Genomic DNA, 22,908 nt, shown 5'->3' with positions numbered 1-22,908 from the left:
TTCTCTGCCTGCATAATTTTTTTCTCTGCAACCCCATGCTAAATTGTGCTTCCTGTTTTTTATAAAATGACTTAATCAAATCTGACTATGATTGCATCAGAGAAGGCCAGGTACCCTACACTATAAGAGGTGGTTTGAAATTTTGACTTGTCTACTTAAAGATCACCAAAATTTGATCACACGGTCAGTTACGTCCCTGGGTGGGATTGAACCACCAACCTTTCGGTTAACAGCCTAATGCGCTAACTGATTGCGCCACAGAGACAGCTTGCAAAAGCATGTACTGACAAAGGCTAAAAAGCATTCATCTAGAAAGTTTCCTAGAAAAAGGTTAAAAAGGCAATAATCTGGAGAGTTTTGCAAGATTTTTCTTCCATTGACCAACGAAGAAACACATTGGTACTTTCACATGATGACTGAGTACTTCAGGATCTCTTACACTAACATGAGCAGCAGAGTGGCGCAGCGGAAACGTGCTGGGCCCATAACCCAGAGGTCGATGGATCGAAACCATCCTCTGCTATGTGCACTTATTTTTTTGTTAATTAAATTCTTCCAAAACTGGGATTGATATTTTGACTCTTTTATTTTTACTTAAAGTACAATAACTTTTAACATTTTAATTTGTTTTAATAGTATATTGACAGCATTGTTTTCTTTCAGAAATCCACTTAATTTTCTTTACCCTATTACTGAAATGGTAATTGACAAAAACAAGCTACATTGTCACCAGAAGAGCAATGCAAAATGTACAATTGATATTTCAAAATCATCTTTCCAGCTTGAATTTCAATGATGCATTGGGGCAATGATTTTGTGAGAAACATCTTCACCCTTACATAAAGATTTTCTTAACTTCTTACCTGTGTGCTGATTAGATATCACCTGGTTTTCACATTAAACAGATTCCCACTTGAGAAAGCAGCAAGGATGCAGTGAGGTTTATGTTTCCTGGTGTCAACCTGTATTATTTCAGTGGACATTGTAATGAGGATGCATCTTGCTGCCTTTCCAATGAAGCAAGTTTTAATCAGTAATAGGTGAAAAACCATTCCTACAAAGGTGTTAACCAGAGACTTGGCTTTGTGGACACTTTTCAGAGAGCAAATGTGTTAGCATAAAAATAAAGCCATAAAATGGAGAGCTGATTAATCACTCAATTGGATTTCTCTGCCTGCATAATTTTTTTTCTCTGCAACCCCATTCTAAATTGTGCTTCCTGTTTTTTATAAAATGACTTAATCAAATCTGACTCTGATTGCATCAGAGAAGGCCAGGTACCCTACACTATAAGAGGTGGTTTGAAATTTTGACTTGTCTACTTAAAGATCACCAAAATTTGATCACACTGTCAATAACATTCCTGGGTGGGATTGAACCACCAACTCTTTAGGTTAACAGAGGAATGCGCTTACCGATTGCGCCACAGAGACAGCTTGCAAAAGCATGTACTGACAAAGGCTAAAAAGCATTCATCTAGAAAGTTTCCTAGAAAAAGGTTAAAAAGGCAATAATCTGGAGAGTTTTGCAAGGTTTTTCTTCCATTGACCAACGAAGAAACACATTGGTACTTTCACATGATGAGTGAGTACTTCAGGATCTCTGACACTAACATGAGCAGCAGAGTGGCGCAGCGGAAGCGTGCTGGGCCCATAACCCAGAGGTCGATGGATCGAAACCATCCTCTGCTATGTGCACTTATTTTTTTGTTAATTAAATTCTTCCAAAACTGGGATTGATATTTTGACTCTTTTATTTTTACTTAAAGTACAATAACTTTTAACATTTTAATTTGTTTTAATAGTATATTGACAGCATTGTTTTCTTTCAGAAATCCACTTAATTTTCTTTACCCTATTACTGAAATGGTAATTGACAAAAACAAGCTACATTGTCACCAGAAGAGCAATGCAAAATGTACAATTGATATTTCAAAATCATCTTTCCAGCTTGAATTTCAATGATGCATTGGGGCAACGATTTTGTGAGAAACATCTTCACCCTTAAAGAAAGATTTTCTTAACTTCTTACCTGTGTGCTGATTAGATATCACCTGATTTTCACATTAAACAGATTCCCACTTGAGAAAGCAGCAAGGATGCAGTGAGGTTTATGTTTCCTGGTGTCAACCTGTATTATTTCAGTGGACATTGTAATGAGGATGCATCTTGCTGCCTTTCCAATGAAGCAAGTTTTAATCAGTAATAGGTGAAAAACCATTCCTACAAAGGTGTTAATCAGAGACTTGGCTTTGTGGACACTTTTCAGAGAGCAAATGTGTTAGCATAAAAATAAAGCCATAAAATGGAGAGCTGATTAATCACTCAATTGGATTTCTCTGCCTGCATAATTTTTTTTCTCTGCAACCCCATTCTAAATTGTGCTTCCTGTTTTTTATAAAATGACTTAATCAAATCTGACTCTGATTGCATCAGAGAAGGCCAGGTACCCTACACTACAAGAGGTGGTTTGAAATTATGACTTGTCTACTTAAAGATCACCAAAATTTGATCACACAGTCAATAACATTCCTGGGTGGGATTGAACCACCAACCTTTCGGTTAACAGCCTAATGCGCTAACTGATTGCGCCACAAAGACAGCTTGCAAAAGCATGTACTGACAAAGGCTAAAAAGCATTCATCTAGAAAGTTTCCTAGAAAAAGGTTAAAAAGGCAATAATCTGGAGAGTTTTGCAAGATTTTTCTTCCATTGACCAACGAAGAAACACATTGGTACTTTCACATGATGACTGAGTACTTCAGGATCTCTTACACTAACATGAGCAGCAGAGTGGCGCAGCGGAAGCGTGCTGGGCCCATAACCCAGAGGTCGATGGATCGAAACCATCCTCTGCTATGTGCACTTATTTTTTTGTTAATTAAATTCATCCAAAACTGGGATTGATATTTGGACTCTTTTATTTTTACTTAAAGTACAATAACTTTTAACATTTTAATTTGTTTTAATAGTATATTGACAGCATTGTTTTCTTTCAGAAATCCACTTAATTTTCTTTACCCTATTACTGAAATGGTAATTGACAAAAACAAGCTACATTGTCACCAGAAGAGCAATGCAAAATGTACAATTGATATTTCAAAATCATCTTTCCAGCTTGAATTTCAATGATGCATTGGGGCAATGATTTTGTGAGAAACATCTTCACCCTTAAATAAAGATTTTCTTAACTTCTTACCTGTGTGCTGATTAGATATCACCTGGTTTTCACATTAAACAGATTCCCACTTGAGAAAGCAGCAAGGATGCAGTGAGGTTTATGTTTCCTGGTGTCAACCTGTATTATTTCAGTGGACATTGTAATGAGGATGCATCTTGCTGCCTTTCCAATGAAGCAAGTTTTAATCAGTAATAGGTGAAAAACCATTCCTACAAAGGTGTTAATCAGAGACTTGGCTTTGTGGACACTTTTCAGAGAGCAAATGTGTTAGCATAAAAATAAAGCCATAAAATGGAGAGCTGATTAATCACTCAATTGGATTTCTCTGCCTGCATAATTTTTTTTCTCTGCAACCCCATTCTAAATTGTGCTTCCTGTTTTTTATAAAATGACTTAATCAAATCTGACTCTGATTGCATCAGAGAAGGCCAGGTACCCTACACTACAAGAGGTGGTTTGAAATTATGACTTGTCTACTTAAAGATCACCAAAATTTGATCACACAGTCAATAACATTCCTGGGTGGGATTGAACCACCAACCTTTCGGTTAACAGCCTAATGCGCTAACTGATTGCGCCACAGAGACAGCTTGCAAAAGTATGTACTGACAAAGGCTAAAAAGCATTCATCTAGAAAGTTTCCTAGAAAAAGGTTAAAAAGGCAATAATCTGGAGAGTTTTGCAAGATTTTTCTTCCATTGACCAACGAAGAAACACATTGGTACTTTCACATGATAACTGAGTACTTCAGGATCTCTTACACTAACATGAGCAGCAGAGTGGCGCAGCGGAAGCGTGCTGGGCCCATAACCCAGAGGTCGATGGATCGAAACCATCCTCTGCTATGTGCACTTATTTTTTTGTTAATTAAATTCATCCAAAACTGGGATTGATATTTGGACTCTTTTATTTTTACTTAAAGTACAATAACTTTTAACATTTTAATTTGTTTTAATAGTATATTGACAGCATTGTTTTCTTTCAGAAATCCACTTAATTTTCTTTACCCTATTACTGAAATGGTAATTGACAAAAACAAGCTACATTGTCACCAGAAGAGCAATGCAAAATGTACAATTGATATTTCAAAATCATCTTTCCAGCTTGAATTTCAATGATGCATTGGGGCAATGATTTTGTGAGAAACATCTTCACCCTTAAATAAAGATTTTCTTAACTTCTTACCTGTGTGCTGATTAGATATCACCTGGTTTTCACATTAAACAGATTCCCACTTGAGAAAGCAGCAAGGATGCAGTGAGGTTTATGTTTCCTGGTGTCAACCTGTATTATTTCAGTGGACATTGTAATGAGGATGCATCTTGCTGCCTTTCCAATGAAGCAAGTTTTAATCAGTAATAGGTGAAAAACCATTCCTACAAAGGTGTTAATCAGAGACTTGGCTTTGTGGACACTTTTCAGAGAGCAAATGTGTTAGCATAAAAATAAAGCCATAAAATGGAGAGCTGATTAATCACTCAATTGGATTTCTCTGCCTGCATAATTTTTTTTCTCTGCAACCCCATTCTAAATTGTGCTTCCTGTTTTTTATAAAATGACTTAATCAAATCTGACTCTGATTGCATCAGAGAAGGCCAGGTACCCTACACTACAAGAGGTGGTTTGAAATTATGACTTGTCTACTTAAAGATCACCAAAATTTGATCACACGGTCAATAACATTCCTGGGTGGGATTGAACCACCAACCTTTCGGTTAACAGCCTAATGCGCTAACTGATTGCGCCACAGAGACAGCTTGCAAAAGCATGTACTGACAAAGGCTAAAAAGCATTCATCTAGAAAGTTTCCTAGAAAAAGGTTAAAAAGGCAATAATCTGGAGAGTTTTGCAAGATTTTTCTTCCATTGACCAACGAAGAAACACATTGGTACTTTCACATGATAACTGAGTACTTCAGGATCTCTTACACTAACATGAGCAGCAGAGTGGCGCAGCGGAAGCGTGCTGGGCCCATAACCCAGAGGTCGATGGATCGAAACCATCCTCTGCTATGTGCACTTATTTTTTTGTTAATTAAATTCATCCAAAACTGGGATTGATATTTGGACTCTTTTATTTTTACTTAAAGTACAATAACTTTTAACATTTTAATTTGTTTTAATAGTATATTGACAGCATTGTTTTCTTTCAGAAATCCACTTAATTTTCTTTACCCTATTACTGAAATGGTAATTGACAAAAACAAGCTACATTGTCACCAGAAGAGCAATGCAAAATGTACAATTGATATTTCAAAATCATCTTTCCAGATTGAATTTCAATGATGCATTGGGGCAATGATTTTGTGAGAAACATCTTCACCCTTAAATAAAGATTTTCTTAACTTCTTACCTGTGTGCTGATTAGATATCACCTGGTTTTCACATTAAACAGATTCCCACTTGAGAAAGCAGCAAGGATGCAGTGAGGTTTATGTTTCCTGGTGTCAACCTGTATTATTTCAGTGGACATTGTAATGAGGATGCATCTTGCTGCCTTTCCAATGAAGCAAGTTTTAATCAGTAATAGGTGAAAAACCATTCCTACAAAGGTGTTAATCAGAGACTTGGCTTTGTGGACACTTTTCAGAGAGCAAATGTGTTAGCATAAAAATAAAGCCATAAAATAGAGAGCTGATTAATCACTCAATTGGATTTCTCTGCCTGCATAATTTTTTTTCTCTGCAACCCCATTCTAAATTGTGCTTCCTGTTTTTTATAAAATGACTTAATCAAATCTGACTCTGATTGCATCAGAGAAGGCCAGGTACCCTACACTACAAGAGGTGGTTTGAAATTATGACTTGTCTACTTAAAGATCACCAAAATTTGATCACACAGTCAATAACATTCCTGGGTGGGATTGAACCACCAACCTTTCGGTTAACAGCCTAATGCGCTAACTGATTGCGCCACAAAGACAGCTTGCAAAAGCATGTACTGACAAAGGCTAAAAAGCATTCATCTAGAAAGTTTCCTAGAAAAAGGTTAAAAAGGCAATAATCTGGAGAGTTTTGCAAGATTTTTCTTCCATTGACCAACGAAGAAACACATTGGTACTTTCACATGATGACTGAGTACTTCAGGATCTCTTACACTAACATGAGCAGCAGAGTGGCGCAGCGGAAGCGTGCTGGGCCCATAACCCAGAGGTCGATGGATCGAAACCATCCTCTGCTATGTGCACTTATTTTTTTGTTAATTAAATTCATCCAAAACTGGGATTGATATTTGGACTCTTTTATTTTTACTTAAAGTACAATAACTTTTAACATTTTAATTTGTTTTAATAGTATATTGACAGCATTGTTTTCTTTCAGAAATCCACTTAATTTTCTTTACCCTATTACTGAAATGGTAATTGACAAAAACAAGCTACATTGTCACCAGAAGAGCAATGCAAAATGTACAATTGATATTTCAAAATCATCTTTCCAGCTTGAATTTCAATGATGCATTGGGGCAATGATTTTGTGAGAAACATCTTCACCCTTAAATAAAGATTTTCTTAACTTCTTACCTGTGTGCTGATTAGATATCACCTGGTTTTCACATTAAACAGATTCCCACTTGAGAAAGCAGCAAGGATGCAGTGAGGTTTATGTTTCCTGGTGTCAACCTGTATTATTTCAGTGGACATTGTAATGAGGATGCATCTTGCTGCCTTTCCAATGAAGCAAGTTTTAATCAGTAATAGGTGAAAAACCATTCCTACAAAGGTGTTAATCAGAGACTTGGCTTTGTGGACACTTTTCAGAGAGCAAATGTGTTAGCATAAAAATAAAGCCATAAAATGGAGAGCTGATTAATCACTCAATTGGATTTCTCTGCCTGCATAATTTTTTTTCTCTGCAACCCCATTCTAAATTGTGCTTCCTGTTTTTTATAAAATGACTTAATCAAATCTGACTCTGATTGCATCAGAGAAGGCCAGGTACCCTACACTACAAGAGGTGGTTTGAAATTATGACTTGTCTACTTAAAGATCACCAAAATTTGATCACACAGTCAATAACATTCCTGGGTGGGATTGAACCTCCAACCTTTCGGTTAACAGCCTAATGCGCTAACTGATTGCGCCACAGAGACAGCTTGCAAAAGCATGTACTGACAAAGGCTAAAAAGCATTCATCTAGAAAGTTTCCTAGAAAAAGGTTAAAAAGGCAATAATCTGGAGAGTTTTGCAAGATTTTTCTTCCATTGACCAACGAAGAAACACATTGGTACTTTCACATGATGACTGAGTACTTCAGGATCTCTTACACTAACATGAGCAGCAGAGTGGCGCAGCGGAAGCGTGCTGGGCCCATAACCCAGAGGTTGATGGATCGAAACCATCCTCTGCTATGTGCACTTATTTTTTTGTTAATTAAATTCATCCAAAACTGGGATTGATATTTGGACTCTTTTATTTTTACTTAAAGTACAATAACTTTTAACATTTTAATTTGTTTTAATAGTATATTGACAGCATTGTTTTCTTTCAGAAATCCACTTAATTTTCTTTACCCTATTACTGAAATGGTAATTGACAAAAACAAGCTACATTGTCACCAGAAGAGCAATGCAAAATGTACAATTGATATTTCAAAATCATCTTTCCAGCTTGAATTTCAATGATGCATTGGGGCAATGATTTTGTGAGAAACATCTTCACCCTTAAATAAAGATTTTCTTAACTTCTTACCTGTGTGCTGATTAGATATCACCTGGTTTTCACATTAAACAGATTCCCACTTGAGAAAGCAGCAAGGATGCAGTGAGGTTTATGTTTCCTGGTGTCAACCTGTATTATTTCAGTGGACATTGTAATGAGGATGCATCTTGCTGCCTTTCCAATGAAGCAAGTTTTAATCAGTAATAGGTGAAAAACCATTCCTACAAAGGTGTTAATCAGAGACTTGGCTTTGTGGACACTTTTCAGAGAGCAAATGTGTTAGCATAAAAATAAAGCCATAAAATGGAGAGCTGATTAATCACTCAATTGGATTTCTCTGCCTGCATAATTTTTTTTCTCTGCAACCCCATGCTAAATTGTGCTTCCTGTTTTTTATAAAATGACTTAATCAAATCTGACTCTGATTGCATCAGAGAAGGCCAGGTACCCTACACTATAAGAGGTGGTTTGAAATTTTGACTTGTCTACTTAAAGATCACCAAAATTTGATCACACGGTCAATAACATCCCTGGGTGGGATTGAACCACCAACCTTTAGGTTAACAGCCGAATGCGCTTACCGATTGTGCCACAGAGACAGCTTGCAAAAGCATGTACTGACAAAGGCTAAAAAGCATTCATCTAGAAAGTTTCCTAGAAAAAGGTTAAAAAGGCATTAATCTGGAGAGTTTTGCAAGATTTTTCTTCCATTGACCAACGAAGAAACACATTGGTACTTTCACATGATGAGTGAGTACTTCAGGATCTCTGACACTAACATGAGCAGCAGAGTGGCGCAGCGGAAGCGTGCTGGGCCCATAACCCAGAGGTCGATGGATCGAAACCATCCTCTACTATATGCACTTATTTTTTTGTTAATTAAATTCTTCCAAAACTGAGATTGATATTTTGACTCTTTTTTTTTTACTTAAAGTACAATAACTTTTAACATTTTAATTTGTTTTAATAGTATATTGACAGCATTGTTTTCTTTCAGAAATCCACTTAATTTTCTTTACCCTATTACTGAAATGGTAATTGACAAAAACAAGCTACATTGTCACCAGAAGAGCAATGCAAAATGTACAATTGATATTTCAAAATCATCTTTCCAGCTTGAATTTCAATGATGCATTGGGGCAACGATTTTGTGAGAAACATCTTCACCCTTAAAGAAAGATTTTCTTAACTTCTTACCTGTATGCTGATTAGATATCACCTGGTTTTCACATTAAACAGATTCCCACTTGAGAAAGCAGCAAGGATGCAGTGAGGTTTATGTTTCCTGGTGTCAACCTGTATTATTTCAGTGGACATTGTAATGAGGATGCATCTTGCTGCCTTTCCAATGAAGCAAGTTTTAATCAGTAATAGGTGAAAAACCATTCCTACAAAGGTGTTAATCAGAGACTTGGCTTTGTGGACACTTTTCAGAGAGCAAATGTGTTAGCATAAAAATAAAGCCATAAAATGGAGAGCTGATTAATCACTCAATTGGATTTCTCTGCCTGCATAATTTTTTTTCTCTGCAACCCCATGCTAAATTGTGCTTCCTGTTTTTTATAAAATGACTTAATCAAATCTGACTCTGATTGCATCAGAGAAGGCCAGGTACCCTACACTATAATAGGTGGTTTGAAATTTTGACTTGTCTACTTAAAGATCACCAAAACTTGATCACACGGTCAATAACATCCCTGGGTGGGATAGAACCACCAACCTTTAGGTTAACAGCCGAATGCGCTTACCGATTGCACCACAGAGACAGCTTGCAAAAGCATGTACTGACAAAGGCTAAAAAGCATTCATCTAGAAAGTTTCCTAGAAAAAGGTTAAAAAGGCAATAATCTGGAGAGTTTTGCAAGATTTTTCTTCCATTGACCAACGAAGAAACACATTGGTACTTTCACATGATGAGTGAGTACTTCAGGATCTCTGACACTAACATGAGCAGCAGAGTGGCACAGCAGAAGCGTGCTGGGCCCATAACCCAGAAGTCGATGGATCGAAACCATCCTCTGCTATGTGCACTTATTTTTTTGTTAATTAAATTCTTCCAAAACTGGGATTGATATTTTGACTCTTTTATTTTTACTTAAAGTACAATAACTTTTAACATTTTAATTTGTTTTAATAGTATATTGACAGCATTGTTTTCTTTCAGAAATCCACTTAATTTTCTTTACCCTATTACTGAAATGGTAATTGACAAAAACAAGCTACATTGTCACCAGAAGAGCAATGCAAAATGTACAATTGATATTTCAAAATCATCTTTCCAGCTTGAATTTCAATGATGCATTGGGGCAACGATTTTGTGAGAAACATCTTCATCCTTAAAGAAAGATTTTCTTAACTTCTTACCTGTGTGCTGATTAGATATCACCTGGTTTTCACATTAAACAGATTCCCACTTGAGAAAGCAGCAAGGATGCAGTGAGGTTTATGTTTCCTGGTGTCAACCTGTATTATTTCAGTGGACATTGTAATGAGGATGCATCTTGCTGCCTTTCCAATGAAGCAAGTTTTAATCAGTAATAGGTGAAAAACCATTCCTACAAAGGTGTTAATCAGAGACTTGGCTTTGTGGACACTTTTCAGAGAGCAAATGTGTTAGCATAAAAATAAAGCCATAAAATGGAGAGCTGATTAATCACTCAATTGGATTTCTCTGCCTGCATAATTTTTTTTCTCTGCAACCCCATGCTAAATTGTGCTTCCTGTTTTTTATAAAATGACTTAATCAAATCTGACTCTGATTGCATCAGAGAAGGCCAGATACCCTACACTATAAGAGGTGGTTTGAAATTTTGACTTGTCTACTTAAAGATCACCAAAATTTGATCACACGGTCAATTACGTCCCTGGGTGGGATAGAACCACCAACCTTTATGTTAACAGCCGAATGCGCTTACCGATTGCGCCACAGAGACGGCTTGCAAAAGCATGTACTGACATAGGCTAAAAAGCATTCATCTAGAAAGTTTCCTAGAAAAAGGTTAAAAGGGCAATAATCTGGAGAGTTTTGCAAGATTTTTCTTCCATTGACCAACGAAGAAACACATTGGTACTTTCACATGATGAGTGAGTAATTCAGGATCTCTTACACTTACACGAGCAGCAGAGTGGTGCAGCAGAAGCGTGCTGGGCCCATAACCCAGAGGTCGATGGATCGAAACCATCCTCTGCTATGTGCACTTATTTTTTTGTTAATTAAATTCTTCCAAAACTGGGATTGATATTTTGACTCTTTTATTTTTACTTAAAGTACAATAACTTTTAACATTTTAATTTGTTTTAATAGTATATTGACAGCATTGTTTTCTTTCAGAAATCCACTTAATTTTCTTTACCCTATTACTGAAATGGTAATTGACAAAAACAAGCTACATTGTCACCAGAAGAGCAATGCAAAATGTACAATTGATATTTCAAATTCATCTTTCCAGCTTGAATTTCAATGATGCATTGGGGCAATAATTTTGTGAGAAACATCTTCACCCTTACATAAAGATTTTCTTAACTTCTTACCTGTGTGCTGATTAGATATCACCTGGTTTTCACATTAAACAGATTCCCACTTGAGAAAGCAGCAAGGATGCAGTGAGGTTTATGTTTCCTGGTGTCAACCTGTATTATTTCAGTGGACATTATAATGAATATGCATCTTGCTGCCTTTCCAATGAAGCAAGTTTTAATCAGTAATAGGTGAAAAACCATTCCTACAAAGGTGTTAATCAGTGACTTGGCTTTGTGGACACTTTTCAGAGAGCAAATGTGTTAGCATAAAAATAAAGCCATAAAATGGAGAGCTGATTAATCACTCAATTGGATTTCTCTGCCTGCATAATTTTTTTTCTCTGCAACCCCATTCTAAATTGTGCTTCCTGTTTTTTATAAAATGACTTAATCAAATCTGACTCTGATTGCATCAGAGAAGGCCAGGTACCCTACACTATAAGAGGTGGTTTGAAATTTTGACTTGTCTACTTAAAGATCACCAAAATTTGATCACACGGTCAATAACATTCCTGGGTGGGATTGAACCACCAACTCTTTAGGTTAACAGAGGAATGCGCTTACCGATTGCGCCACAGAGACAGCTTGCAAAAGCATGTACTGACAAAGGCTAAAAAGCATTCATCTAGAAAGTTTCCTAGAAAAAGGTTAAAAAGGCAATAATCTGGAGAGTTTTGCAAGGTTTTTCTTCCATTGACCAACGAAGAAACACATTGGTACTTTCACATGATGAGTGAGTAATTCAGGATCTCTTACACTTACACGAGCAGCAGAGTGGTGCAGCAGAAGCGTGCTGGGCCCATAACCCAGAGGTCGATGGATCGAAACCATCCTCTGCTATGTGCACTTATTTTTTTGTTAATTAAATTCTTCCAAAACTGGGATTGATATTTTGACTCTTTTATTTTTACTTAAAGTACAATAACTTTTAACATTTTAATTTGTTTTAATAGTATATTGACAGCATTGTTTTCTTTCAGAAATCCACTTAATTTTCTTTACCCTATTACTGAAATGGTAATTGACAAAAACAAGCTACATTGTCACCAGAAGAGCAATGCAAAATGTACAATTGATATTTCAAATTCATCTTTCCAGCTTGAATTTCAATGATGCATTGGGGCAATAATTTTGTGAGAAACATCTTCACCCTTACATAAAGATTTTCTTAACTTCTTACCTGTGTGCTGATTAGATATCACCTGGTTTTCACATTAAACAGATTCCCACTTGAGAAAGCAGCAAGGATGCAGTGAGGTTTATGTTTCCTGGTGTCAACCTGTATTATTTCAGTGGACATTGTAATGAGGATGCATCTTGCTGCCTTTCCAATGAAGCAAGTTTTAATCAGTAATAGGTGAAAAACCATTCCTACAAAGGTGTTAATCAGAGACTTGGCTTTGTGGACACTTTTCAGAGAGCAAATGTGTTAGCATAAAAATAAAGCCATAAAATGGAGGGCTGATTAATCACTCAATTGGATTTCTCTGCCTGCATAATTTTTTTCTCTGCAACCCCATGCTAAATTGTGCTTCCTGTTTTTTATAAAATGACTTAATCAAATCTGACTATGATTGCATCAGAGAAGGCCAGGTACCCTACACTATAAGAGGTGGTTTGAAATTTTGACTTGTCTACTTAAAGATCACCAAAATTTGATCACACAGTCAGTTACGTCCCTGGGTGGGATTGAACCACCAACCTTTCGGTTAACAGCCTAATGCGCTAACTGATTGCGCTACAGAGACAGCTTGCAAAAGCATGTACTGACAAAGGCTAAAAAGCATTCATCTAGAAAGTTTCCTAGAAAAAGGTTAAAAAGGCAATAATCTGGAGAGTTTTGCAAGATTTTTCTTCCATTGACCAATGAAGAAACACATTGGTACTTTCACATGATGAGTGAGTACTTCAGGATCTGTGACACTAACATGAGCAGCAGAGTGGCGCAGCGGAAGCGTGCTGGGCCCATAACCCAGAGGTCGATGGATCAAAACCATCCTCTGCTATGTGCATTTATTTTTTTGTTAATAAAATTCTTCCAAAACTGGGATTGATATTTTGACTCTTTTATTTTTACTTAAAGTACAATAACTTTTAACATTTTAATTTGTTTTAATAGTATATTGACAGCATTGTTTTCTTTCAGAAATCCACTTATTTTTCTTTACCCTATTACTGAAATGGTAATTGACAAAAACAAGCTACATTGTCACCAGAAGAGCAATGCAAAATGTACAATTGATATTTCAAAATCATCTTTCCAGCTTAATTTCAATGATGCATTGGGGCAACGATTTTGTGAGAAACATCTTCACCCTTAAAGAAAGATTTTCTTAACTTCTTACCTGTGTGCTGATTAGATATCACCTGGTTTTCACATTAAACAGATTCCCACTTGAGAAAGAAGCAAGGATGCAGGGAGGTTTATGTTTCCTGGTGTCAACCTGTATTATTTCAGTGGATATTGTAATGAGGATGCATCTTGCTGCCTTTCCAATGAAGCAAGTTTTAATCAGTAATAGGTGAAAAACCATTCCTACAAAGGTGTTAATCAGAGACTTGGCTTTGTGGACACTTTTCAGAGAGCAAATGTGTTAACATAAAAATAAAGCCATAAAATGGAGAGCTGATTAATCACTCAATTGGATTTCTCTGCCTGCATAATTTTTTTTCTCTGCAACCCCATGCTAAATTGTGCTTCCTGTTTTTTATAAAATGACTTAATCAAATCAGACTCTGATTGCATCAGAGAAGGCCAGGTACCCTACACTATAAGAGGTGGTTTGAAATTTTGACTTGTCTACTTAAAGATCACCAAAATTTGATCACAAGGTCAATTACGTCCCTGGGTGGGATTGAACCACCAACTTTTCGGTTAACAGCTGAACGTGCTAACCAATTGCACCACAGAGACCGCTTGTAAAAGCATGTACTGACAAAGGCTAAAAAGCATTCATCTAGAAAGTTTCCTAGAAAAAGGTTAAAAAGGCAATAATCTGGAGAGTTTTGCAAGATTTTTCTTCCATTGACCAACGAAGAAACACATTGGTACTTTCACATGATGAGTGAGTACTTCAGGATCTCTGACACTAACATGAGCAGCAGAGTGGCGCAGCGGAAGCGTGCTGGGCCCATAACCCAGAGGTCGATGGATCGAAACCATCCTCTGCTATCTGCATTTATTTTTTTGTTAATTAAATTCTTCCAAAACTGGGATTGATATTTTGACTCTTTTATTTTTACTTAAAGTACAATAACTTTTAACATTTTAATTTGTTTTAATAGTATATTGACAGCATTGTTTTATTTCAGAAATCCACTTAATTTTCTTTACCCTATTACTGAAATGGTAATTGACAAAAACAAGCTACATTGTCACCAGAAGAGCAATGCAAAATGTACAATTGATATTTCAAAATCATCTTTCCAGCTTGAATTTCAATGATGCATTGGGGCAACGATTTTGTGAGAAACATCTTCACCCTTAAATAAAGATTTTCTTAACTTCTTACCTGTGTGCTGATTAGATATCACCTGGTTTTCACATTAAACAGATTCCCACTTGAGAAAGCAGCAAGGATGCAGTGAGGTTTATGTTTCCTGGTGTCAACCTGTATTATTTCAGTGGACATTGTAATGAGGATGCATCTTGCTGCCTTTCCAATGAAGCAAGTTTTAATCAGTAATAGGTGAAAAACCATTCCTACAAAGGTGTTAATCAGAGACTTGGCTTTGTGGACACTTTTCAGAGAGCAAATGTGTTAGCATAAAAATAAAGCCATAAAATGGAGAGCTGATTAATCACTCAATTGGATTTCTCTGCCTGCATAATTTTTTTTCTCTGCAACCCCATTCTAAATTGTGCTTCCTGTTTTTTATAAAATGACTTAATCAAATCTGACTCTGATTGCATCAGAAAAGGCCAGGTACCCTGCACTATAAGAGGTGGTTTGAAATTTTGACTTGTCTACTTAAAGATCACCAAAATTTGATCACACAGTCAATAACATTCCTGGGTGGGATTGAACCACCAACCTTTAGGTTATCAGCCAAATGCGCTTACCGATTGCGCCACAGAGACAGCTTGCAAAAGCATGAACTGACAAAGGCTAAAAAGCATTCATCTAGAAAGTTTCCTAGAAAAAGGTTAGAAAGGCAATAATCTGGAGAGTTTTGCAAGATTTTTCTTCCATTGACCAACGAAGAAACACATTGGTACTTTCACATGATGAGTGAGTACTACAGGATCTCTGACACTAACATTAGCAGCAGAGTGGCGCAGCGGAAACGTGCTGGGCCCATAACCCAGAGGTCGATGGATCGAAACCATCCTCTGCTATGTGCACTTATTTTTTTGTTAATTAAATTCTTCCAAAACTGGGATTGATATTTTGACTCTTTTATTTTTACTTAAAGTACTATAACTTTTAACATTTTAATTTATTTTAATAATATATTGACAGCATTGTTTTCTTTCAGAAATCCAATTAATTTTCTTTACCCTATTACTGAAATGGTAATTGACAAAAACAAGCTACATTGTCACCAGAAGAGCAATGCAAAACGTACAATTGATATTTCAAAATCATCTTTCCAGCTTGAATTTCAATGATGCATTGGGGCAACGATTTTGTGAGAAACATCTTCACCCTTAAAGAAAGATTTTCTTAACTTCTTACCTGTATGCTGATTAGATATCACCTGGTTTTCACATTAAACAGATTCCCACTTGAGAAAGCAGCAAGGATGCAGTGAGGTTTATGTTTCCTGGTGTCAACCTGTATTATTTCAGTGGACATTGTAATGAGGATGCATCTTGCTGCCTTTCCAATGAAGCAAGTTTTAATCAGTAATAGGTGAAAAACCATTCCTACAAAGGTGTTAATCAGAGACTTGGCTTTGTGGACACTTTTCAGAGAGCAAATGTGTTAGCATAAAAATAAAGCCATAAAATGGAGAGCTGATTAATCACTCAATTGGATTTCTCTGCCTGCATAATTTTTTTTCTCTGCAACCCCATGCTAAATTGTGCTTCCTGTTTTTTATAAAATGACTTAATCAAATCTGACTCTGATTGCATCAGAGAAGGCCAGGTACCCTACACTATAAGAGGTGGTTTGAAATTTTGACTTGTCTACTTAAAGATCACCAAAATTTGATCACACGGTCAGTTACATCCCTGGGTGGGATTGAACCACCAACCTTTCGGTTAACAGCCGAATGCGCTAACCGATTGCGCCACAGAGACAGCTTGCAAAAGCATGTACTGACAAAGGCTAAAAAGCATTCATCTAGAAAGTTTCCTAGAAAAAGGTTAAAAAGGCAATAATCTGGAGAGTTTTGCAAGATTTTTCTTCCATTGACCAACGAAGAAACACATTGGTACTTTCACATGATGAGTGAGTACTTCAGGATCTCTTACACTTACATGAGCAGCAGAGTGGCGCAGCGGAAGCGTGCTGGGCCCATAACCCAGAGGTCGATGGATCGAAACCATCCTCTGCTATGTGCACTTATTTAATTGTTAATTAAATTCTTCCAAAACTGGGATTGATATTTTGACTCTTTTATTTTTACTTAAAGTACAATAACTTTTAACATTTTAATTTGTTTTAATAGTATATTGACAGCATTGTTTTCTTTCAGAAATCCACTTAATTTTCTTTACCCTATTACTGAAATGGTAATTGACAAAAACAAGCTACATTGTCACCAGAAGAGCAATGCAAAATGTACAATTGATATTTCAAAATCATCTTTCCAGCTTGAATTTCAATGATGCATTGGGGCAATGATTTTGTGAGAAACATCTTCACCCTTAAATAAAGATTTTCTTAACTTCTTACCTGTGTGCTGATTAGATATCACCTGGTTTTCACATTAAACAGATTCCCACTTGAGAAAGCAGCAAGGATGCAGTGAGGTTTATGTTTCCTGGTGTCAACCTGTATTATTTCAGTGGACATTGTAATGAGGATGCATCTTGCTGCCTTTCCAATGAAGCAAGTTTTAATCAGTAATAGGTGAAAAACCATTCCTACAAAGGTGTTAATCAGAGACTTGGCTTTGTGGACACTTTTCAGAGAGCAAATGTGTTAGCATAAAAATAAAGCCATAAAATGGAGAGCTGATTAATCACTCAATTGGATTTCTCTGCCTGAATATTTTTTTTTCTCTGCAACCCCATGCTAAATTGTGCTTCCTGTTTTTTATAAAATGATTTAATCAAATCTGACTCTGATTGCATCAGAGAAGGCCAGATACCCTACACTATAAGAGGTGGTTTGAAATTTTGACTTGTCTACTTAAAGATCACCAAAATTTGATCACACGGTCAATTACGTCCCTGGGTGGGATTAAACCACCAACCTTTCGGTTAACAGCCGAACGCGCTAACAGATTGCACCACAGAGACAGCTTGCACAAGCATGTACTGACAAAGGCTAAAAAGCATTCATCTAGAAAGTTTCCTAGAAAAAGGTTAAAAAGGCAATAATCTGGAGAGTTTTGCAAGATTTTTCTTCCATTGACCAATGAAGAAACACATTGGTACTTTCACATGATGAGTGAGTACTTCAGGATCTCTGACACTAACATGAGCAGCAGAGTGGCGCAGCGGAAGCGTGCTGGGCCCATAACCCAGAGGTCGATAGATCAAAACCATCCTCTGCAATGTGCACTTATTTTTTTGTTAATAAAATTCTTCCAAAACTGGGATTGATATTTTGACTCTTTTATTTTTACTTAAAGTACAATAACTTTTAACATTTTAATTTGTTTTAATAGTATATTGACAGCATTGTTTTCTTTCAGAAATCCACTTATTTTTCTTTACCCTATTACTCAAATGGTAATTGACAAAAACAAGCTACATTGTCACCAGAAGAGCAATGCAAAATGTACAATTGATATTTCAAAATCATATTTCCAGCTTGAATTTCAATGATGCATTGGGGCAACGATTTTGTGAGAAACATCTTCACCCTTAAAGAAAGATTTTCTTAACTTCTTACCTGTGTGCTGATTAGATATCACCTGGTTTTCACATTAAACAGATTCCCACTTGAGAAAGAAGCAAGGATGCAGGGAGGTTTATGTTTCCTGGTGTCAACCTGTATTATTTCAGTGGATATTGTAATGAGGATGCATCTTGCTGCCTTTCCAATGAAGCAAGTTTTAATCAGTAATAGGTGAAAAACCATTCCTACAAAGGTGTTAATCAGAGACTTGGCTTTGTGGACACTTTTCAGAGAGCAAATGTGTTAACATAAAAATAAAGCCATAAAATGGAGAGCTGATTAATCACTCAATTGGATTTCTCTGCCTGCATAATTTTTTTTCTCTGCAACCCCATGCTAAATTATGCTTCCTGTTTTTTATAAAATGACTTAATCAAATCTGACTCTGATTGCATCAGAGAAGGCCAGGTACCCTACACTATAAGAGGTGGTTTGAAATTTTGACTTGTCTACTTAAAGATCACCAAAATTTGATCACAAGGTCAATTACGTCCCTGGGTGGGATTGAACCACCAACCTTTCGGTTAACAGCTGAACGTGCTAACCAATTGCACCACAGAGACCGCTTGTAAAATCATGTACTGACAAAGGCTAAAAAGCATTCATCTAGAAAGTTTCCTAGAAAAAGGTTAAAAAGGCAATAATCTGGAGAGTTTTGCAAGATTTTTCTTCCATTGACCAACGAAGAAACACATTGGTACTTTCACATGATGAGTGAGTACTTCAGGATCTCTGACACCAACATGAGCAGCAGAGTGGCGCAGCGGAAGCGTGCTGGGCCCATAACCCAGAGGTCGATGGATCGAAACCATCCTCTGCTATGTGCATTTATTTTTTTGTTAATTAAATTCTTCCAAAACTGGGATTGATATTTTGACTCTTTTATTTTTACTTAAAGTACAATAACTTTTAACATTTTTATTTGTTTTAATAGTATATTGACAGCATTGTTTTCTTTCAGAAATCCACTTAATTTTCTTTACCCTATTACTGAAATGGTAATTGACAAAAACAAGCTACATTGTCACCAGAAGAGCAATGCAAAATGTACAATTGATATTTCAAAATCATCTTTCCAGCTTGAATTTCAATGATGCATTGGGGCAATGATTTTGTGAGAAACATCTTCACCCTTAAATAAAGATTTTCTTAACTTCTTACCTGTGTGCTGATTAGATATCACCTGGTTTTCACATTAAACAGATTCCCACTTGAGAAAGCAGCAAGGATGCAGTGAGGTTTATGTTTCCTGGTGTCAACCTGTATTATTTCAGTGGACATTGTAATGAGGATGCATCTTGCTGCCTTTCCAATGAAGCAAGTTTTAATCAGTAATAGGTGAAAAACCATTCCTACAAAGGTGTTAATCAGAGACTTGGCTTTGTGGACACTTTTCAGAGAGCAAATGTGTTAGCATAAAAATAAAGCCATAAAATGGAGAGCTGATTAATCACTCAATTGGATTTCTCTGCCTGCATAATTTTTTTTCTCTGCAACCCCATGCTAAATTGTGCTTCCTGTTTTTTATAAAATGACTTAATCAAATCTGACTCTGATTGCATCAGAGAAGGCCAGGTACCCTACACTATAAGAGGTGGTTTGAAATTTTGACTTGTCTACTTAAAGATCACCAAAATTTGATCACACGGTCAGTTACGTCCCTGGGTGGGATTGAACCACCAATCTTTAGGTTAACAGCTGAATGCGCTTACCGATTGCGCCACAGAAACAGCTTGCAAAAGCATGTACTGACAAAGGCTAAAAAGCATTCATCTAGAAAGTTTCCTAGAAAAAGGTTAAAAAGGCAATAATCTGGAGAGTTTTGCAAGATTTTTCTTCCATTGACCAACAAAGAAACACATTGGTACTTTCACATGATGAGTGAGTACTTCAGGATCTCTGACACTAACATGAGCAGCAGAGTGGCGCAGCGGAAGCGTGCTGGGCCCATAACCCAGAGGTCGATGGATAAAAACCATCCTCTGCTATATGCAGTTATTTTTTTGTTAATTAAATTCTTCCAAAACTGGGATTGATATTTTGACTCTTTTATTTTTACTTAAAGTACAATAACTTTTAACATTTTAATTTGTTTTAATAGTATATTGACAGCATTGTTTTCTTTCAGAAATCCACTTAATTTTCTTTACCCTATTACTGAAATGGTAATTGACAAAAACAAGCTACATTGTCACCAGAAGAGCAATGCAAAATGTACAATTGATATTTCAAAATCATCTTTCCAGCTTGATTTTCAATGATGCATTGGGGCAATGATTTTGTGAGAAACATCTTCACCCTTAAATAAAGATTTTCTTAACTTCTTACCTGTGTGCTGATTAGATATCACCTGGTTTTCACATTAAACAGATTCCCACTTGAGAAAGCAGCAAGGATGCAGTGAGGTTTATGTTTCCTGGTGTCAACCTGTATTATTTCAGTGGACATTGTAATGAGGATGCATCTTGCTGCCTTTCCAATGAAGCAAGTTTTAATCAGTAATAGGTGAAAAACCATTCCTACAAAGGTGTTAATCAGAGACTTGGCTTTGTGGACACTTTTCAGAGAGCAAATGTGTTAGCATAAAAATAAAGCCATAAAATGGAGAGCTGATTAATCACTCAATTGGATTTCTCTGCCTGCATAATTTTTTTTCTCTGCAACCCCATGCTAAATTGTGCTTCCTGTTTTTTATAAAATGACTTAATCAAATCTGATTGCATCAGAGAAGGCCAGGTACCCTACACTATAAGAGGTGGTTTGAAATTTTGACTTGTCTACTTAAAGATCACCAAAATTTGATCACACGGTCAGTTACGTCCCTGGGTGGGATTGAACCACCAACCTTTAGGTTAACAGCCGAATGCACTTACCGATTGCGCCACAGAGACAGCTTTCAAAAGCATGTACTGACAAAGGCTAAAAAGCATTCATCTAGAAAGTTTCCTAGAAAAAGGTTAAAAAGGCAATAATCTGGAGAGTTTTGCAAGATTTTTCTTCCATTGACCAACGAAGAAACACATTGGTACTTTCACATGATGAGTGAGTACTTCAGGATCTCTGACACTTACATGAGCAGCAGAGTGGCGCAGCGGAAGCGTGCTGGGTCCATAACCCAGAGGTCGATGGATCGAAACCATCCTCTGCTATGTGCACTTACTTTTTTGTTAATTAAATTCTTCCAAAACTGGGATTGATATTTTGACTCTTTTATTTTTACTTAAAGTACAGTAACTTTTAACATTTTAATTTGTTTTAATAGTATATTGACAGCATTGTTTTCTTTCAGAAATACACTTAATTTTCTTTACCCTATTACTGAAATGGTAATTGACAAAAACAAGCTACATTGTCACCAGAAGAGCAATGCAAAATGTACAATTGATATTTCAAAATCATCTTTCCAGCTTGAATTTCAATGATGCATTGGGGCAATGATTTTGTGAGAAACATCTTCACCCTTAAATAAAGATTTTCTTAACTTCTTACCTGTGTGCTGATTAGATATCACCTGGTTTTCACATTAAACAGATTCCCACTTGAGAAAGCAGCAAGGATGCAGTGAGGTTTATGTTTCCTGGTGTCAACCTGTATTATTTCAGTGGACATTGTAATGAGGATGCATCTTGCTGCCTTTCCAATGAAGCAAGTTTTAATCAGTAAGAGGTGAAAAACCATTCCTACAAAGGTGTTAATCAGAGACTTGGCTTTGTGGACACTTTTCAGAGAGCAAATGTGTTAGCATAAAAATAAAGCCATAAAATGGAGAGCTGATTTATCACTCAATTGGATTTCTCTGCCTGCATAATTTTTTTTCTCTGCAACCCCATGCTAAATTGTGCTTCCTGTTTTTTATAAAATGACTTAATCAAATCTGACTCTGATTGCATCAGAGAAGGCCAGGTACCCTACACTATAATAGGTGGTTTGAAATTTTGACTTGTCTACTTAAAGATCACCAAAACTTGATCACACGGTCAATAACTTCCCTGAGTGGGATAGAACCACCAACCTTTAGGTTAACAGCCGAATGCGCTTACCGATTGCGCCACAGAGACAGCTTGCAAAAGCATGTACTGACAAAGGCTAAAAAGCATTCATCTAGAAAGTTTCCTAGAAAAAGGTTAAAAAGGCAATAATCTGGAGAGTTTTGCAAGATTTTTCTTCCATTGACCAACGAAGAAACACATTGGTACTTTCACATGATGAGTGAGTACTTCAGGATCTCTGACACTAACATGAGCAGCAGAGTGGCGCAGCGGAAGCGTGCTGGGCCCATAACCCAGAGGTCGATGGATCGAAACCATCCTCTGCTATGTGCACTTATTTTTTTGTTAATTAAATTCTTCCAAAACTGGGATTGATATTTTGACTCTTTTATTTTTACTTAAAGTACAATAACTTTTAACATTTTAATTTGTTTTAATAGTATATTGACAGCATTGTTTTCTTTCAGAAATCCACTTAATTTTCTATACCCTATTACTGAAATGGTAATTGACAAAAACAAGCTACATTGTCACCAGAAGAGCAA

General features: G+C 36.5%; 15 non-coding genes across 15 annotated transcripts; 12 read left to right on the top strand and 3 right to left on the bottom strand.

The window, feature by feature from the left end:
* Positions 1 to 1,619: 1,619 nt before the first annotated feature.
* Positions 1,620 to 1,691, top strand: TRNAM-CAU (transfer RNA methionine (anticodon CAU)). Its single transcript has one exon. It is a non-coding gene; the product is annotated as a tRNA-Met (tRNA).
* A 1,095-nt stretch (positions 1,692 to 2,786) lies between these two features.
* Positions 2,787 to 2,858, top strand: TRNAM-CAU (transfer RNA methionine (anticodon CAU)). Its single transcript has one exon. It is a non-coding gene; the product is annotated as a tRNA-Met (tRNA).
* A 1,095-nt stretch (positions 2,859 to 3,953) lies between these two features.
* On the top strand, positions 3,954 to 4,025 carry TRNAM-CAU (transfer RNA methionine (anticodon CAU)). The gene has a single exon. It is a non-coding gene; the product is annotated as a tRNA-Met (tRNA).
* A 1,095-nt stretch (positions 4,026 to 5,120) lies between these two features.
* TRNAM-CAU (transfer RNA methionine (anticodon CAU)) lies at positions 5,121 to 5,192 on the top strand. Its single transcript has one exon. It is a non-coding gene; the product is annotated as a tRNA-Met (tRNA).
* A 1,095-nt stretch (positions 5,193 to 6,287) lies between these two features.
* TRNAM-CAU (transfer RNA methionine (anticodon CAU)) lies at positions 6,288 to 6,359 on the top strand. The gene has a single exon. It is a non-coding gene; the product is annotated as a tRNA-Met (tRNA).
* Positions 6,360 to 7,454: 1,095 nt separating this feature from the next.
* Positions 7,455 to 7,526, top strand: TRNAM-CAU (transfer RNA methionine (anticodon CAU)). The gene has a single exon. It is a non-coding gene; the product is annotated as a tRNA-Met (tRNA).
* A 5,763-nt stretch (positions 7,527 to 13,289) lies between these two features.
* TRNAM-CAU (transfer RNA methionine (anticodon CAU)) lies at positions 13,290 to 13,361 on the top strand. The gene has a single exon. It is a non-coding gene; the product is annotated as a tRNA-Met (tRNA).
* Positions 13,362 to 14,455: 1,094 nt separating this feature from the next.
* On the top strand, positions 14,456 to 14,527 carry TRNAM-CAU (transfer RNA methionine (anticodon CAU)). Its single transcript has one exon. It is a non-coding gene; the product is annotated as a tRNA-Met (tRNA).
* Positions 14,528 to 15,362: 835 nt separating this feature from the next.
* TRNAI-GAU (transfer RNA isoleucine (anticodon GAU)) lies at positions 15,363 to 15,436 on the bottom strand. The gene has a single exon. It is a non-coding gene; the product is annotated as a tRNA-Ile (tRNA).
* A 1,093-nt stretch (positions 15,437 to 16,529) lies between these two features.
* On the bottom strand, positions 16,530 to 16,603 carry TRNAN-GUU (transfer RNA asparagine (anticodon GUU)). Its single transcript has one exon. It is a non-coding gene; the product is annotated as a tRNA-Asn (tRNA).
* Positions 16,604 to 16,789: 186 nt separating this feature from the next.
* TRNAM-CAU (transfer RNA methionine (anticodon CAU)) lies at positions 16,790 to 16,861 on the top strand. Its single transcript has one exon. It is a non-coding gene; the product is annotated as a tRNA-Met (tRNA).
* Positions 16,862 to 18,863: 2,002 nt separating this feature from the next.
* Positions 18,864 to 18,937, bottom strand: TRNAN-GUU (transfer RNA asparagine (anticodon GUU)). The gene has a single exon. It is a non-coding gene; the product is annotated as a tRNA-Asn (tRNA).
* A 186-nt stretch (positions 18,938 to 19,123) lies between these two features.
* TRNAM-CAU (transfer RNA methionine (anticodon CAU)) lies at positions 19,124 to 19,195 on the top strand. Its single transcript has one exon. It is a non-coding gene; the product is annotated as a tRNA-Met (tRNA).
* A 2,256-nt stretch (positions 19,196 to 21,451) lies between these two features.
* TRNAM-CAU (transfer RNA methionine (anticodon CAU)) lies at positions 21,452 to 21,523 on the top strand. Its single transcript has one exon. It is a non-coding gene; the product is annotated as a tRNA-Met (tRNA).
* Positions 21,524 to 22,618: 1,095 nt separating this feature from the next.
* Positions 22,619 to 22,690, top strand: TRNAM-CAU (transfer RNA methionine (anticodon CAU)). Its single transcript has one exon. It is a non-coding gene; the product is annotated as a tRNA-Met (tRNA).
* Positions 22,691 to 22,908: the final 218 nt, after the last annotated feature.

The sequence above is a fragment of the Pseudophryne corroboree genome, chromosome 4, assembly GCF_028390025.1.
Source record: "Pseudophryne corroboree isolate aPseCor3 chromosome 4, aPseCor3.hap2, whole genome shotgun sequence".
NCBI classification, from domain to species: Eukaryota; Metazoa; Chordata; class Amphibia; order Anura; family Myobatrachidae; genus Pseudophryne; species Pseudophryne corroboree.
Note: the sequence above shows the minus strand (reverse complement) of the source record. Positions and strands in the feature narration are given on the sequence as shown.